Raw genomic sequence first — 18,904 nt, 5'->3', positions numbered from 1 at the left:
AGAGCAATTAGTTTGTCATTTTCCAATGTTACTTTCTTGTAGAGTCTAGAATTGTCTTTTGGTTTACTGATGGTATTTAGTTGTTAGTTGGCATTAATTGTGAGGGTTCCTATCCCTATGTATATATAGTTGTATTTGATGTGAGCAAGCAAGCAAGTGGAGTTGTTTTCTTGTTGAATACAGCTTATTCCTAGCTATCTTTTTCACAGCTTGTTATTGGTCCTGGGCTGGTGTATTTTGTTTTACACCATTTTTTCTACAAAAGAAAGTGTGAAAGGGAAAACAGAAGAAAGCCTAACAAGCAAAAACAGAAAAAAGCACTGATTTTCAGAGTAAAATTGGTTATAGCAGGGTTAATGGATATTAGTAATGGTTGATCTTCAGCTATGGATTTAAGAAAAAGAAGCAATTATGCAATACATTATAACAACTCAGATCTGACAAACAATTATGGAATACTATCTATTACATCTTCAAGAAACAACTTCAAGGAAGCATAGGATGATCCTCCTCCATTTAGAGTCAACCTGCTCTTTTCTTTGATTTCCTTTACCTTCTCTCTGATTTCATTCTCAGGATCCATCAGATGTTTAATCCCTCTTTCAATCACATCTGCACTCAAAATCTCACTGCTCACACCCAGTACGAAATCCCTTTTGAAATCTATTTTGATCTCCACTGCCGTTGCCAAGTCCTTCACCATTAAGAACGCATTCATCTGCTGCTCAGCATAAAGTGGCCATGTTGCCACTGGCACACCGCACCAAACACTTTCCAATATTGAGTTCCAGCCACAATGAGAAACAAAGCCTCCCACAGCAGGATGGGATAGAACTGCTGCCTGTGGTGCCCATCCAATAACTTTTCCAACCACAGCAGTTCGCTGCAAGAACCCTTCTGGCAAGACTTCATCCAGGTTCTCATACTTGGAAACTCAAAATTTTCTTTAGGTGAAGGCCTTCTCAATGACCAGAGGAATCGATATCCACTGCGCTCGAGTGCATAGGCAATTTCCTTCACTTGGTCACCATCAAAACTACCTCCACTACCAAAGCAAAGGAACACAACAGAACATTCTGGCTGAAGATCGAGCCATTTCATAATCATCTCGGTTTCTTGATTTTGACTATTGCTTCCCTTCAGATTCAATACAGGCCCTACTGCATATACTGGTGGGATGGTTTTATCATTGCTCAAGGCCTGAATCGCATGGAATTCTAGCTCAAGGAAAGTGTTAACTATGATTCCCTTGGTCTCCTTGAATCTTCTGACCTGATCGAGGAGCATGTCCCCACCTCCATCCTTGTCAAAAAATGCAGGTGACAAAAGTTTAGCTGGAACAGGATTGATGTAAGTAGGCAAAGCTAATTCATCGTCTGAATTCTCGTAATGGCTCACATCTTCATTGAGATCATCTCTCAGAGTTTGCAACTGGAATAAAAGGCCAAGCGGTGCAGCACCGCCTGGGCAAAATATATAGGAAGGAACCCCAAATTCATTGGCTACATCAATCAAAGAGGTGCAAAACATGTCTATGACGATCCCACCAAGATGCGACGAAACACAATTGGATATTTCAGCAAGAACCTCCCTCACACAACTTTTATAGTTGTCGATATATCGAAACAGAATCGAAAGAGAAGATGACAATTGAGAAGAAGGCTCTTCTTTCATGAGCTCAAGGTACCTTATGTGCAAATTCGGAGTTTCTAACGACGAATTTGTGGAGCTACTGACTTTTGGATCAAAGGGCAGCTTCATAATCAGGACGGTGATCGATAATCGTTCATCACATTCAATGAGAAGCTTTGCTAGTTCAACACATGATACCAAGTGGCCAATCGCCGGCATAGTAACGAAAACTAGCTCTGCTTTTTTCATTTCTTTCACTTTCTTGGTTGACTTTGGCCAGTTGATTGAAGATGGGAATCCAACCTTCATCTTTCTGGTTTCTACCTAGCTTGCAGAGCACGCCACGTGTATCTTATCTGGTTACATTAAAAGCAAATGTGACGCCTTTCACACTAGTGAATCGAGTAGAAATCAAAACTATTTGAAAAACCCTTGAATCCAAACAGATTAAAAAACAAAGCACTAGACTTGGCTTTTAATATAAAAAAAACTTTTAAATCACTTTTTGGTTTTTATCTTTTGTAATAATTTGCACTTTTATATGGTGTCCTCTTTTAAAAAAATAAAAATTCGTAGGGTGTCTCCTGTCTTGCTAGTATGCTGTATCCAAACAATATATCATATTAAACTAAATCTTGGCTTCAAAAATTAAAAGAAAAAATGTGAGACTTTGATATTGATATCTTATTATATTTATTTTTATATAATAAAGTTTGAGCAGGGGTTTGGTGTTAATAAAAAAGTGTTACAATTTACTCTTCTAACATTTACCAATATCTATCCACATTCACCAATATCTAACATTTACCAATATCTATCACTACACTTTCCGATTAACTGATTACTATCACTTTTTGATTTTTATTTTCTTTATTAATTTGCTTTCACATATGGTGTCCCCTTTTTATTTAAAAAAAAAAATTGGTAGGGTGTCTCCTTTCTTACTAGCATGCTATATGCCACAAATATAACATATTAAACTAAATCTTGGCTTCAAAAATTAAAAGAAAAATTGTGAGATTTTGATATCCATATCATTTATGAAGTACTAACATGTATAAGTTCCAACATTCTTTCTTTTTTTTTTGGTATTTTTAACTTTTTTTTTTAAGTGTAAATGAGGAGTTTTGAATCCAAAATCTCTTACTTACCTTCCAAACTTCCATACCAGTACAAGTTCAAACATTCAATTCAATTTCTCTTCCCAGGTCTTCAACTTGGGTTGCATTTTAATTTTATTGACAGCTCAACAACCTCAGCTAAATATTTCAAGTATCAATCATTATCTGTTTTCTGAACAAATTAATTGTCTTTTGGTTTGTTCCACAATTAACAATATCGATTAACAGTTGTGCTCCACGTTCGATTGATAGCGACAGAAACGCAAGAAACTGTACAAAAACCATATTGTTTCCAGGATTTTTACTTGATAAATGTCAATGAACTATCAAATAAATTGCTTTGTAATGTTGAATTGTGAAATTTTATTATCATTAAACTCAATATAAAGTAGTTTCATTTTCGTTTTGACATTTAATTATGTTTATTTAAAGTTAAATGCACTTAATTGTCCTCAATTTTATCAACTTTATGCATTTCAACTCATTAAATAGGCATGTTGTCCCCCTACTTGATGTTTTAGAACAAGAGTACTCTTACTTTACAATGAGTTCAAGGATAAAGTGCGATGCGAAGTAACATTGTGAGAGTTTTATATCTGTTTATAACTTTTCAAAGTTACAACGTCCTTCGTGTTACTACAATCCTATTCTGGGATAGCAATGGGAGAAGTGCCATCCACTAATCCGCTCTCCAAAAAGTCCCAGCCACCTCCCCATCCCCAGTATCTCTGGACCCCTGCACCCTACTACCCCTGGGGTACCACCTTCCTACGCCTCTAGCATTTTTATTTTTTTTTGTTTGATTTTAATTTTTTATATATGTAATACACTAATAATGAACTTGCTAATAATTGTTTTACATTTATCCAAAGTGAAACAAAGTTTAAAAATTATTTTGATCTCGTGAATCTATTTATGTATATCTGATTTTATATAAAATCAATCAATTATCGTACTTTTTTTTATAGATCTATAAACAACATCAAAATAGAAAAAATAAACTAACGTAACAAAATTATTGGTTAATCACAATAAATTAACAATAAATATTAAATTAATTTATTACAATAAAACATCCTGTTATTAATATTAATATTACATACATAGAGTTTTATTATATTGTATATTTTTACGTTCTACATATATAAATATATAGTATTAAATTATTAGCGGCAAACGGGATAAGGGTATTTTTCCCTCCCTCCCACCCCATTTAAAGTGGTAGGAAAAAGATCTCCCTCGACCTTGTTGATCATGAATATCCGCCTTGTTGTCATCTTGAATCCTATTCTTAAATTTATAAAATCACAATTAACAATTGCCGAGAACCACTAGTGATGCAATGGATCAGTAGTTGTTAGCATCAATTATTGGAGACTAGTTATAGGTTAAAGAGGGATAATGTAATTATTCTCTTCATTACATCTGAGGTTGAAGTAGTTAACTAGAAGATGTGATGGTAGGAAACATTCGTAGATGTTTTGGTACTATAGTTTTCTCTTTGGTGTTTAAATATATTTGGAACTTTAAGTTAAAAATTTTTATTCAATTTTTTATATTTGAAGTGTATATTATTATTCATATTTGTTTTATGTGCGTATGTTTGTAGATGTGATTTCTGTTATTAGTGCAGATTTTAATATTTAATGAAATTTTGAATTGTTTTATAAAAAACTTATAAATCTAATCGTTAGAACAATATTTGCTATACTGCTCACAAAAATGTCCGTTCTTAAAAGCATTGCAAAATTTGTATTGTAATTTTTTACTTTTAAAACAATAAAATCACCGCAATGAGTTGTTTCCAATTTCCAGCCATTGCAATTGTGGACTTCGGGAAAATTCAACCCACTCGAGGTCTGCATCATATCCAGAGAAAACTCTAAAATGTGGGAATCCAAGATTTTGGAATATTAATTTCACATTCCTCACTTGAGGTTTTTAACAATTTTATTGTCCTCCCCTAAAGTTTTGAAAATATTAGTAACCTCCCTGAAACTAATTTTCTTATAACAATTCAGCTCAATTCAAAAAAAGACACAATAAAAAAATGATTTTAAGAGAGAGAATATTTTGTAATTTCACAAGTACCCCTTAACTATAGCTCACCATAAACAAGATAAAATAAGCTAAATTACATTTTTATTTTTTGACTGTATGCATGATCCAACTCATTCTTTTCACTTTCTAGTCCATTATTAGATATGAGATCAACAAGAAATTTCCATCATCTGCAATTAAAAAATAATAGCTTTCGAAGTTTAACAAAAGAAAACTCTTTTCTCTTAACTTAATATGCTGTTATTACCGCATTTTTGAGAGGAATTAGACACTTCTTTCAAGCCTCTTAAACCCTTAGTTTTGGTGAAATTTGATAAATGTGTATTTTGCATATTTTAAGCGTGTTTTATTATTTATATTTTGGTACGTTTTAGTCATTTTTATAGTTAAATAACTAGGTTTCTGGTGGGAGTGCTCAACACAATTATAGGGAAGCAAATGTACTTGCAGATGCTGTGACGCCCTCACTTTTCCCAAGGGCGAACCCAAGGGTATCGGCGGAACGCCTGCCCAACTCTCGCCAGGACTCGATACAATATCAATCCAAACTTAAGGTAAATAACCAAAATAATAAAAGCCGAACTGAAAAACTAAATCACTTCCATATACAAGTGTTCAATCTTACATCACAAGTTTTCAAAATACATCAATTTTTTCCAAAATGTGCATCTTCCAAAAGTCGTCTAATCAGTACATCAAAAATTCTAATCAAAATAGCCATCATTTAGGCTTCTCCATAAATCCTTGCATTTCAACTCCTGTTAAGGAAAACAAATCTAACGGAGTGAGCGGATGCTCGTGAGGCCAAGAAAACATGCAAAACACGCAGTTCAAATAACAATAGCACTTAAACAAGAATGAAAGCTATAACATTCAAGTAGTTCACAATTAACAATAAAACACACTTGATAAGGATACGGGAGCTCTCAGGAACTATATTCCACTTGCTCGATCCAGTATCTCCACGAGTTAACACTCCGTCAATCGGGTAGGTTATAATTCCGTAGAACTTCACTTACACTTCCCCGTTCACCGTTACATCCCCTGCTCCGAGCCCGTACTTCTTTTATATAAGACGATACTACTCGAGTATGCCAAGCGAGATCTCTCCAATAGATCAAGCTTATGAAATTTTCTTATGCCTCACCAAGTTTCATGACCAAGCCCATGCCGGTTCGATTCGCAAGGTCGGCCGATGAGTTTTGGGCATCCCTCACTATTATCACTATAAATCGAGGAGATTCACTCCAATCGACATATGCAACCATAGCATAATTCACTTTTGCAACACTTCACTTAATTCACTTAACAATTCACTTCAAGCAATTCAAATACACTTCACTTAAATCACTTAGCAATTCACTTCAAGCAATTCAAATACACTTCACTTAAACGAGAACGTGTGCGATAAAGTACACATTCGACTCGACATTTTCACAACACTCAATTAATGAAAACACTTAAGCATGTAACAACACTTCATACACTTGACACTCACCAAGTCAAAACAAAAGTGAGTGAGCGAGCAATTAAGTCTTCAGGCGTCCGCTTCAAGATTCTTTTGAAGATCTCCTTGAGCGCCTGAACAATATAACAAGTACTTTCACTCACAATCATGTATTAATCAAGAAAGAAGGTTCACTTATTTAGACTAAATTAAAGTCTCAAAAGAGAACCTTAATTACTCAAAGTTGAGGTTCAAAAGTGAGGATTTAACAACACAAGAGAAACTGATTTCCTTCATGAAATCGAGTTTAAAACAATCAATCAATATCAAAGAATAGGGAAAAGTTTCCAAAAACTCATTTCCCATCAAGTCGAAAAATTTTAGTTTTGCGCGTTAAATTTAGAAAAATCAGAACTTGTACTCAGTAGGTCCAAAATTGGAAAACTTTACAACGTTGGAATCTTGGTTCAAAGTACTAAATGTCCTTTCCAAGATTCTAAACGGAAGGCATTCAATTTTCAACTCAAAGTGGCTGATCTGAACAAGCAAGGCAGTTTTAGTCATGTTTTTCGGCAATCTTTGGAAATTCGGCAAAATTCACAGAAAGTGAACTAGCCTTTGAAATTCATAAAACAATAAGAGCTCTAACCAAGGTTTCAAACATGATAAACAGCACTAAATTCGGAGTCTTGAGCATCAAGATACAGTAGTCCAAAGTTGGCTGGAATTTGAACACTAATCAGGGATTTTCCAGGTTTGAAAAGCAAACTTTGGGACATCATTTGGGTATCAAAATGGTATTAGAATAACACCAAATTTGGTATACTTAAACCTTTATATATAGACTACCCCTGTATCAAATGTCATGCAAAAACTCACTTGGGAAGGTAGTTAACAAAACTACCAAAGTTTAGGAAATTCTTAAAGCAAATCTGTCCTCTTGCTTTCGTTTCCTTTTTCAAACATTTTGCACCATGAAATCAGTCCCAATTCAGTTTATTTGTGAAACCAAGGTCTTATAACATCTAATAATTAATTGGTAGGTAATTGACACCAAAATTTTGGAAACAAAAAGTCCCAAACCAAACCTAACCATTCGGCTAGCAAGAAGAGAAAGATTTCCAGATTTCCAGCTTTGTCACAGTTTGGAAATTGAACCATATCTCACTCAATACAACTTGAAATTGAGAATGTTGGTGGCGTTAGAAACTAGATTCAAAACTCTACATTTCATCAGAACAAGTCGTTTTCAAAATCAGTTCACAAGTAATTCAAATTCAAGCCACAAGTTACAGCTTCTACCTTTCTCTCGGATAGACCATCAGAACAGGACAGCAAACTTTGCCGAATCACTACGTCTCACTCAGTTCGAACTAGAAAGTAAATTTTATGCCGTTGGAAAGTTAAAAATGTCTAGTTTCAAATGCCACAAACAAAACTCAATTTTGACTTTTGTACAAAGAAATATGTTCAATCAAAGAGTTACTGTTTAGACTGCCAGCAGAACACATTTTCCAGTTTTCTTCAAATTTCAAAATTTCAAGTTTTACTCAACCAATTCAAATGATTTTTGGTAGAAGCTTTCTACATACCATATACAACATATATCCACCAATTTCACAGCAAAACAACCCACAAAAATTCGAAAGGCAGGTACAAAAAGCACTGGACAGATTCGGCCAGTTCTAGTTCCTCTCATTTCTCAACTTTCTCTCCATTTCTAACCGAAATTCCTCTCATTCAACACATAAACAATATTAAACAAGCATTTAATCCTCAAGGCAGTTACCTAGAGGTCACACCAAGTCCGCTAGCCTAACAATAAAAGCAAGAAAAATAAATTTCCTCAAGTCCTCTACCTAGTTCCATGCTTAGGGTTGCAAACCCTTGCAAATCTAACCGTAAATCTTGTATTAAAAGGAGAGATTCGAAGAGTTGATGGTTACCTCCTTAACCCTTGAAGAAACCAGAAATTTCACCACCAAAAACCTCCAATAATCTCCCAAAATGAAACCTTTCTCCAAGTTCAAGTTAATCACCAAGTGGTTTTGAGGTTGGGTGCAAAGTTAGAAGTGAATTGGAGCAAGAATGAACAAGATGGAGTGGAGCTTTCTTTCTTCTTTTCCCTTGCTGTTTTCGGCCGCCTATGGAGTGAGGAGGGAGAGGGTTTTGTTGTTGTGAAGCTTCCTTTGGAAGCTTAAGGAATTTGTGGCCAAAAATCTTACAAAAGTCAACTAGGAATAGTGTCAAGCGCGGTATCGTGCCACCGTTTTCTCTCTTGTTTGTTACACTTGTGCACTAAACCTCCAAATGTAATTCCTTTAACACTATAATTATTCACTCTTAGTAGTCTCTTAAATCTCCATTTAACCATTTTACGCAAAGTACGCAAACTTTCGATTCCCGCACGATAAGGCGAAATTTGAAAACGATTCATGTAACGATAATATAATTAACCAATACTAAGGCAAATAATTATAAAATAATTATTTTAAGAATAAAACATGAGTTCTTATAGATGCTTTGGCAAGTCTCCCAAATACGAGGTAATATCTCTTTGATTCCGTGTCTTAGCTGCCAAAACATATTCAAACACTGGCTTCACTAGATATTTCAATTTATGCAGGGATTAGATGCATCCATGTAAGGGGGTAGTACTCATTATTTAATGCTTTTCTTATGTATCAGGCGCTATTTCTTTAACGAATTTTTAAAATAAAATCAGGGATGGTGTCCCTCCCTCGTGTACGGGGTTTTGTCGGTAAAAAAAAAATCTAGGTTTCTAGTGAAATTTGCATTTTGTGGTCCAATTGTGAAAAATTGCATTTCTATGAATTAAAGTGATAAAAAAATCATGTTTTTGTAGGTCTAATGGCTCAATCATCAAATGGAGTGAATTGAGAATATATTTGAATGATTATTGATTATTAGAAGTGATTTAAAGTGAACATGAAGTGTAAAATGTTCATAGGATGAGATGCAACCAAGTACAAAAGAAGAAAAGTTTGATAGTTTTGACACTTTTTGGTTTTTTGACTATATCTTGAGTTACAAGTATTGGATTGAGATGATTTTTAAACCATTTTGAAAATAATACATTGACCTATAGTTCTTATGAGATAGCAAAATTCAATTCGTACATTTTCTTGGCCAAAAGGTTGAAATACTGTCACGCATTTTTTGCTTTCAAAAGCTGAACAAGGGATTGACTAATTAGTGATTTTTTTGGTCATTTTTCCACCTACAGATATCCAAGTGGACAATTCTTGATGCATTTTGTGAGGACCCAAATTTTATTTATTTATTATTTATTATTATTTTATTTACTGGCTTATTTATTTAATTATCTATTTATTTGCTCCAATTAATTTATTTCATTCATTTTAATTATATTCGCATGGTACATTGCCTCATTTTATATTTTTAACACGTTTTCTCTTAAAGTTAATTTTTCGATCGCTTGATTAGTGAAAATTAGTAAATACACGTTTTTCGAGGTAATATTTGGTCTAAGAGTGCAGTGGTCTTGGAGAATTAAGAATGATCAATTGTAGACTAAAAAAAGCTAATTGAGGAATTAGAGGTGAGTGAGTTGAATTAAACTCAATTAGGAGCACTAATTGGCCACTATTTATTTGTTGACTTTTTACACCAAAGTAACTTTATGTCCCATCTTTCTTTCATCAAATCACTTCACCAAAAATCACTCAAAAACCTCTCTCTTCTCCCTCCCTCTTGGCCGGCCACTCCCTTCTCCCTTTAGCCAAAAATTTCAGCTCCAACTTCTTCATTTTTGCTCACCAATTGCTCCAACCTAGTTCATTCTTTTGGATCATCCTCAAGCTTAGTAGAGGACTTGAAGGAGAAGAGATTCTTCGTGGTTTAGGGCTTGATTCCTTATGGTTTTGCCTACTACTCTTGGAGGAAAGGTAACTCTCAAAACTCTCATTTTTCTTCCATCTTATGGTTAGTTTTTAGTTAGTGTGTAACTAGTTAAGCTTGGGTTGTTGATGGGTTCCATTAACCTTGACTTTAGGTAGATGTCTTGAGGAAGATTCTTAGGTAGTGGCCTTTAGAATTTCTTGTTTGTTTGGTTGTTGTTTTAGTGATTTATAGTTTGGTTTTGGTATGAAGATTTGTAAAGAAAATTTGAAGAGAAAGGGGTACAAGGCTGTCCGATTTTTGCTGGTTCATTTCCCTTGTTTTAATTCCAAATTTTGTGGTTATATTGATGCCAAAATGCTTGTTACATGTTTGGTTATGTATGTGTAAATTATCTCTCAAAAAGCATTTCATTTGGATGAGTTAAAGTTAGGTTAAAGGAGGGAAAACAAACCTGGAAAATTCTGATCAGTATAGCCGACCAGTGCTTACTCAACAGCCCATAATGTTTTGTACAGGAGTCAAAATCAAGTGACGTTTGCGGCATATGAAACTAGACTCCAAGGATTTTGAAACTAGAAAAATTTGTACAGGAGTCAAAATCAAGTGACGCAGTGAACTGACAAATTTGGCTGTTTTTCATCACTGTTTTAACCGAGAAACAAGCACAGTTGCAGTTTGTAGCACATTTTCTCTCAGCTTACAAATCGAATTTGAAAACAGTTTCTTCTAGTGATTTTTAGCATTTTGAATCTATTTTTCAACGCCATAAACCACGCTAATTTTGGACGGGTGTAACCTTAGTTATGACTTGATTTATAAACTGTGTCGGGTGTTCTAAAGTTGGAATTTTGTGAACCAGGTTTAAAAAACCAGCTTTCATAAAATTGTTGTATCTTAGTGTAGAAAAATCAAAATTAAGTTTTGTTTAATGCATTTGAAACTAGAGTTGGAGTTCTTTCAGGTGTATAAATTTCAATGGCTAGTTCGATTCCTATGAATTTTTCCAAATTTTCAAAATTCATTGAAATTCACGACTGTTTTGCCCTGTTCTTACTAAAGCAGTGATTTGGAGCTAAGATTTGACTGATTTCTGATTTGAATCTGGAAAAAGTGTTTTCTAGAGAGCTTTAGCTAATTGAATCTATTTTCCAACGGTATAATATTTGAAAATTTTGGACTTATGGAACTCTAGTTATAATTTTTCAAAAAATGTTGGCAAAACTTAATTTTTCCTTGTAAAGTGACAAAACTTCAAAGCGACTTGTAAGCATTTTCTAGGTATCAAACCTAACTTTCTTGGTTATTTACACCTTATTTCATACTTGGGAAATGGATTTCATCCCCTAGTCTTATGCCCTTAGTTTCCACAAAAATGAACCATAAATTGGAGCATTTAGCTAGAGTAATTCTTGAGGAACTGCACTAGTTTTACATTCGAAATTTGGAACTTTTAACTTCAATATTTACTATGAAAATAAGTAGCATTTTGATGCATTTTGACTCCATAAGTTTAGAAAACATGAACGCTCCTTTATATTCTAAAACTTCGGTATAGGATTAGAAGTTTTAAAATATGAAAATCATTTTTCCTTTTTTCGATTTTCGTCCCAAAAATTAAGTGTGATACTTTCTTTTGGAATCAAGATTTCTTACCACGACTTAACTCGAAAATGACTTTTGAATTCTCCTTGAGTGTTATTTCAATGATTAGGAGAGAAAATCTCTTTTAACTCGACTTGAACATGTAGCTTTTGAGTGTGGGTAGCAAAAGAATATTTTCTTATTAGTCTTGATCGAATACCTAGATAATCGTGATTGTACCTGTCTCAGGTAGTCACGTGGATGCCGAGGAGCTTGTCTCATCTCTTGCTTTTGCTCTTGCTTTGCCCTTGCCTTTGGTGAGTGTCAAGTGCATGTTTCATGTACTATGATTGAAATGATATTTGTACAAGTGTTATGTGAAATTGTTATGATTTGTGAACTTGCCAAGGTAAGAGTGTACTTTATCGCCCTTATCCTCTCCTTCTTGAATACTCACTACTTGTATATGGCGTGACTTGCACTTGTACTCAAACATGCTTGTAACTCGTGAGTATTGAGCGACAGCATGTACCACACTCTATTCAGGTAGGAGGTGCCTCTCATACCGATTCAGTACTATGACCGATTTTAAGTTGATTGGAGCGTTGTCTCATCGACCACTCGAGCTTGTGAGGACGCCTAAACCCATTGGCTAACCTCGTAACTCGATCTGGTAAGAACTTGGTCGAGAAGTTTGATGAACTATGAAAAATTAAAAAGTTTGATCTTTTGAGATCTTGCTTGGCATACTCGAATAGTATTGTCATCTTATGCTTGTTTAGTTCCGGATCCGAGAAGGTGTTATAATGGATGGGGGAAGTAAGTGGAACTCTACGGACATGTTACTACTTGAGTTGACGGAGGGTCAACCAAAGATGGTTTGAACCGGTCAAAACGTGGAAATAACTCCTGAGAGCTCCTGTATCCTTTTACGTGTGTTTTACTTCCTATTTGTGCATTGAAACGAAATTTCATATTGATCATTTTTAAGAGTGATATTTAATTTAATTTGTGCTACTTGCTTGCTTTCTTGACTTTCTTGACCTTACTGAGTATTAGTTTGTTCCTTTAAGTTTGTTTTTCTTAACAGGTTTTGGAAGTGAAAGTGGGGGACTCTAGACTACTATTTTTGGTTGAAACTAGTGAACCTTTTGTAGGTTATTAGAGACATTTGAAGTGTAAATTTTGTTATATTTGGGGATTTTGGATTGTAATTGTAAATAGTAGCCCTAGAAGAATTTGGATTAAATATTTGCAGTATTTCTTTAATCCTAAACCTATGATTGACTTGTGGATCGCTATTAAACTTGAATGAGTGTGTCAGTCCTGACGAGAGTTGGGCAGGCGTTACGCTGATACCGTAGGGTTCGTCTTAGAGAGATGTGGGGACGTCATAGTTGGTATCGGAGCGCTAGGTTTGAAATACTTGGAATAATGTTAGGAATTTTTAGTCGTGAACTGTCGATCATAGAAATTTGTGATAAATCTTATGTTAAATTTTTGAGTGGCACCAGTGATTTTGAGGACCTAACCTTGAGTCTTGTAAGTTGTTTGTAGGATACAGACAGTGGCAATGACAGTAATAGGATCGAGGGACCTCTTCTAGTGATCAAATATTGTATGGTCGGAGGTTGACCCCCCCTTCAGTGGTTACCCGCCAAACGGGTTAGGACGTGCCCGTGCCTAAATAGGTTCTCCTACCCTAATCACGTGGTGTTAGGGGTAGTTGAGGAGAGGAGGCAGTTGACCCATGACCTCAGGGTAACACGAGCTGAGAGAGAGGAGATGAGGGCCACTATGGAGGCCCAGACTGTCAGGATTCAGGAGTTGGAGGTTAGGGTTCTTGAGGAGCGTCAGAGGGCTAACATCTCTCATGCTCAATTTCAGGCAACCGATGGGCACCTCATTCAGATTGTCGAGGAGGTAGGGAACTATGTGGATGGCATTATGGCGAAGTGTGCGACCATGGCCGATCGCATAGAGGAGGCCATGGGTGGAGGTGGACCAGGGGATGTTGCCCCTAGTGATGAGGTGGAGATGGACCCGTGGAGAAGGATCCTTTTGAGGATGTAGGGTCTACTAGTACAGTCCACTTAGACTAGTGACCTTCTGATCTTTTGAGTTTTGCTAAGGATTTAGAAAGGGTGATCCTCGCCTTGCGGCCTTTTGTATTTTGTTGCATGTACCTCTGTATTTTGTGACACTTGAATGCCTATGTCCTGTACTTGATCTTATTAACTTGTTTTGTGAACTCTTGACTTGTAGCATGACTTTTAGTATATGTAAAGAATTATGTTTTAATTTCAAGTATTCTTGCAACTTGCATATACTTTTAAATTTCTATGCTTATTTTTTCTCTTTTAATTATACTTTTATACTTTTACTAAATGGATGAGTGAGGACGTGAACGAGGTCGTGGGCGTGGGTTTCGGCAACCCCACACTCTCGAGAGAGATGAGAGATCAGGGACTGGTTCGAACCAAAATTCTAGGATTGAGAGGAATGACCAAATGGCTACGGCCCTTAATCGCATATCCTTGAGCATCTAGTTAGGGTTTTAATTGATACTGGGGCAACCCATTCTTTTGTAAATCTTGGTTTCATGATGGATATAGATATAAAGTGTGATTTCTTATCTTTTGACTTGGAAGTTAAGACTCCTATGGGAAACTAGTGCTTAATTGCTAACAAGGCATATATGAATGGTAAGATTTGGGTTGGTGAGAGAAAATTGTTGGCAGGCTTAGTGAATCTAGCAATTAAGGGATATGATGTGATACTTGAGATGGATTGATTAACTCAATACCATACTCAATTAGATTGTAAGATGAAATTAATAGAATTGTGTATTCCGAGGGAAGCAATTTTGAAGTTAGATATGAGGGGTAGACTAGCATCGTCTGCTCAAATTTCAGGGATTTGAGCTAGAAAATTATTGAGTACTGGGGCTAAAGGATATCTAGCCTTTCTTATAATACACCTGGGAATAAGGCGAAGTTGAAAAACGTGCTAGTAGTGAAGGAATTTTTCGATGTCTTCTCCGAGAAATAGAGACGCTGCCTCCAAAAGGAGAAATAGTGTTTAAGAGTAATGTAACTCCAGGATGGCACCTATCTCTAAGACGCCTTACAGGATGGCTCCAGTCGAATTAAAAAAGTTAAATTTACAGTTGCAAGATTTATTAGAAAGAGACTTTATTAGAGAAAGTGATTCACTGTGGGGAGCTCCAGTACTCTTTGTTAAGAAGAAAAATGGAAGTTTGAGCCTATGCATAGACTACTGAGACTTGAATGATGTGACAATTAAGAACAAATACTCTTTACCTCACATAGATGAGTTATTTGATCAACTGCAAGAGGTCGAGGTATTTTTCAAGTTGGATTTGAGGCAGAACTATTACCAGTGAGGATCTTAGAAGCGAATGTGTCTAAGACAGCTTTCAATTCGAGATATGGACACTTTGAATTTGCAATTATGCCTTTTGGGTTAACTAATGCACCAGCAGTATTTATAGACTTGAGGCATCGGGTCTTTAAGTCGTATCTGGATCAATCTGTGGTGGTATTCATAGACGACATATTGGTGTACTCTAAGTTTTGAGAAGATCATGAAAAACACCTAATAATAGTCTTGCAAACCCTGAGAGAGCACCAACTTTTTGCTAAGTTCAATAAGTACGAGTTTTGGTTGGAAGAAGTGTTTGACTAAAGCACTTGTATTAGCATTGCCAAACGAAGGATATATGTTCTATTCTTATATACGAATTTTGACAGAATTAGGATGAACGTCTTGATAGAGGATGGTACTAGGCACTAGTGAGACTAAGAAATTATAATTTCTTCTTGAACGAGTTTAAAAGTGAGTGTATAATGAAAAGTGAGTTAGGGCCCTGAACTTCTACTTTAAGGAGTATGATTCCATATCTTGTTATATGTATAAGCGATGATAGTAATCTTTATGGGCAGACCCCAAAAATAGGAGTAAGTACTTGTGTTTAGATTTCTTATTTACCTCGACAGGAAATAGTTAGGATTTATGTTTCTTGGGTGATCTGTAAGCAAAAGGATGGAAGAGTTATATGCAATGTTTTAAAACCCGAACCGTCAATTAAACCAGTGAAGTGAAAAGGTCGAGGTTCAACCCCGGTTCAATAAATAAATAAATAAATAAATAAATATATATATATATATATATATAGACACAGCCACACACACCTATGCATAGAAAAAGATATAAATGCTAAACCACAATTAATATAAGAGCAATATCCAACAATTAACACACACAATTAACATAGTTATCCAACTTATATGTCCAATTGCCAAAACTAAAATATACACCTAGTGATGCACGGCTATGAACATTAGTGCTACTAGTGATTTGGGACACATTATAGTGGATCAATTGTAAATTTAAAATGATTTTGATGCATTGCAATAATTTTAGTAGAATCAATGATGCTTAAGACTATTTGTATTTGGGAACTGAAACTGTCACCAAAAGATCTGAAGGGGTTAATGGAGACAATGAAACAACCGTTTAGCCAGAGTGAAGTTAAGTGCCTCATGCTTCAGCTTCTTGAGGGTGTTAAGTATCTTCACGATAACTGGGATTTGCACAGAGATTTAAAGACATCAAATATACTTTTAAATAATTGTGGTGAGTTGAGATAATTAAAATCTGCCACTTCGCCAACATTTTTCTTTGGGAATAAACTTTCAACCAAATCATTTGAGGCCCAAACCCCTAAAATACACATGCAATTGAGCAAATCTGTTTTTCAAAACTGAAATTCCACGCAATGATGATCTATTGCAAGTTAGGCGGCAGCATGGACTCCATATTTGTGGGGTTCCTATACTTTCAACATCCAAATTCATTGCAGAAATAAATTAATAAACCACTCCAGCTCCTTTAATCCTTCATTTACTATTTTTTTCTATCCATTGTTTGCCTCTTTATTGTGGGTTTTATTTTATTCTTGAATTTTGGGGTGTTCTAAGAAGCTTTTGGGGCAAGATCTGGGATCAAGTTCACTAGAGAGACTTCAACAGATTGACAGCCAGCTCAAGAGAACAAAAGCAAGATAAAAGTAGACTAATTGAGTTGATGATCTTGACTTTTGAACAAAAATTTGCTTCACTAATTGTAGACTCAGCTATTCAAGGAAGAAATAGAGTGGCTAAAAGCAAAGGTATGATGATAGTACTGTATTTTTGTCGGTGTTGGTAATTGGAACTGCTTCACTTCTTTTTTTTTTGTCTCATTGTAATATTCCTACTACTGGTCCCAGGAGATGCTTTTGTTGGAAGAGAATGCAAGGTTATCTCAACAACGAAAGGAAAAAAAAAAGGGAAAAAAGATAAACGAACCTGGTATAATCTTCAATTCCAGAGTTTTTTTCGGCTTACAATTCTAGCGGTGACTCGATGAGTAGAAAAACTTCATGCTTCGGTGCTTTCTTTTTGCTAATTGCTATGGATCAAGATTGGAGTTTGGGTTACGGCAGGCATGAGGCAACTGGGCAAGGCAATTTTGGCAATTGCAGAGAGAGGAAGCAGGGGCCAACCACCAGGAAGACCGAAGCGAAGTGCGAAGAGCCGAAGATTGAAGAGTGAACTGAAGATTAGGTTAATTTCGGTCAAAATTGAAAATTCAGTCAATTTTGACTCAAAAATTGGAAAATGGCGGTTCATGATTCGATCCGATTTTAACGGTTGGAACGGTTTTTTGTGGTTTTGACCGGTTCTTAATCCAAGTCAACACAAGCTATGAACCAGACCGGACACATGGCCGGGTCGCGGTCGAATCGATTGAACCGGCCGGTCCGGTCCGGGTTTAAAAACATTGGTTATATGGCTACAGTTTCCAAGTGTGATTAGTTACTTATTTCAATCCTTTGATTTTCTTGACAGGCTATCATTTGACCTTAAGAGAATCGGTAATATAATAAATTTGAGAGATATGCATAAGGAAATAGATATCCTTCGAATGGAGGTAGAATTTCAAAAGAAATTGGCTGACTACTAGGAAGAACGATGGAATATCCGGAGAAAATTGAGCTGCTACACAAGAACATGAAATTGAAAAAGAAATACAAAGAGATCTCAAAAGAGGTGCGGAATAAGTTTGAATTGGTGCATTTACCTAGTCAAGTAGCACCTCAAGACCTTCCTAGTAAACAAATTAAAAGGGGTGAAGGAAATTCCCATGATACTAAAAGGAAACGTAAAGCAATTAGAGAAGATAGTATGTGGTCAGTGTACTGTGTTTGATTTCAAGATCCAGAAGAAGTAGTAACCAAATTTCGTAGTTATCGTCTTCACTTTTCATTAGGTCTTTAAGCTTATATTACCCTGCACATTTTGACATCTTTGTTAAACATCCTTAACATATTATATTAGCCTTTATGTGATAAGATTTTCCCTCTAATTAAGTTGTGGTAGTACTACGAGTAAGAGAAAACTATTTGAGAATTGGAGGAAAATCTTGTAGCATCAAGTTTATATGAGCAAAGGTGAGAATTTCGAGAACGAAATTCTTTTAAGGGGGAAGGATATGAGGACCCGAATTTTATTTATTTATTATTTATTTTTATTTTATTTTACTGGGTTATTTATTTAATTATCTATTTATTTGTTCCAATTAATTTATTTCATTCATTTTAATTGTATCCATATGGTACATTGCCTCATTTTATATTTTTAACACGTTTTCTCTTAAAGTTAATTTTTCAATCGCTTGATTAGTGAAAATTAGTGAATACATGTTTTTCGAGGCAATAATTGGTTTAAAAGTATAGTGGTCTTGGAGAATTAAGGATGATCAATTGTAGACTAAGAAAAACTAATTAAGGGATTAGAAGTGAGTGAGTTGCATTAATCTCAATTAGGAGCACTAATGGGCCACTATTAATTTGTTGACATTTTGCACCAAAGTAACATTATGTCCCATCTTTCTTTCATCAAGTCACTTCACCAAAAATCACTCAAAAACTTCTCTCTTCTCCCTTCCTTTTGGCCGGCCACTCCCTTCTCCCTTTAGCCAAAAATTTCAGCTCCATCTTCTTCATTTTTGCTCACCAAAACTTGCTCCAACCTAGTTTATTCTCTTGGATCATCCTCAAGCTTAGTAGAGGACTTGAAGGAGGAGAGATTCTTGGTGGTTTAGAGCTTGA

At 35.4% G+C, this 18,904-nt stretch overlaps 1 pseudogene; it reads right to left on the bottom strand.

Annotated features, from left to right (window-relative positions):
- Positions 1-342: 342 nt before the first annotated feature.
- LOC113770380 lies at positions 343-1,975 on the bottom strand (annotated as a pseudogene).
- Between the last annotated feature and the right edge of the window lie 16,929 nt (positions 1,976-18,904).

The sequence above is a fragment of the Coffea eugenioides genome, chromosome 5 (genome assembly GCF_003713205.1).
Source record: "Coffea eugenioides isolate CCC68of chromosome 5, Ceug_1.0, whole genome shotgun sequence".
NCBI classification, from domain to species: Eukaryota; Viridiplantae; Streptophyta; class Magnoliopsida; order Gentianales; family Rubiaceae; genus Coffea; species Coffea eugenioides.
The sequence above is the reverse complement of the archived record's forward strand: the minus strand, read 5'-3'. Positions and strand labels throughout refer to the sequence as shown.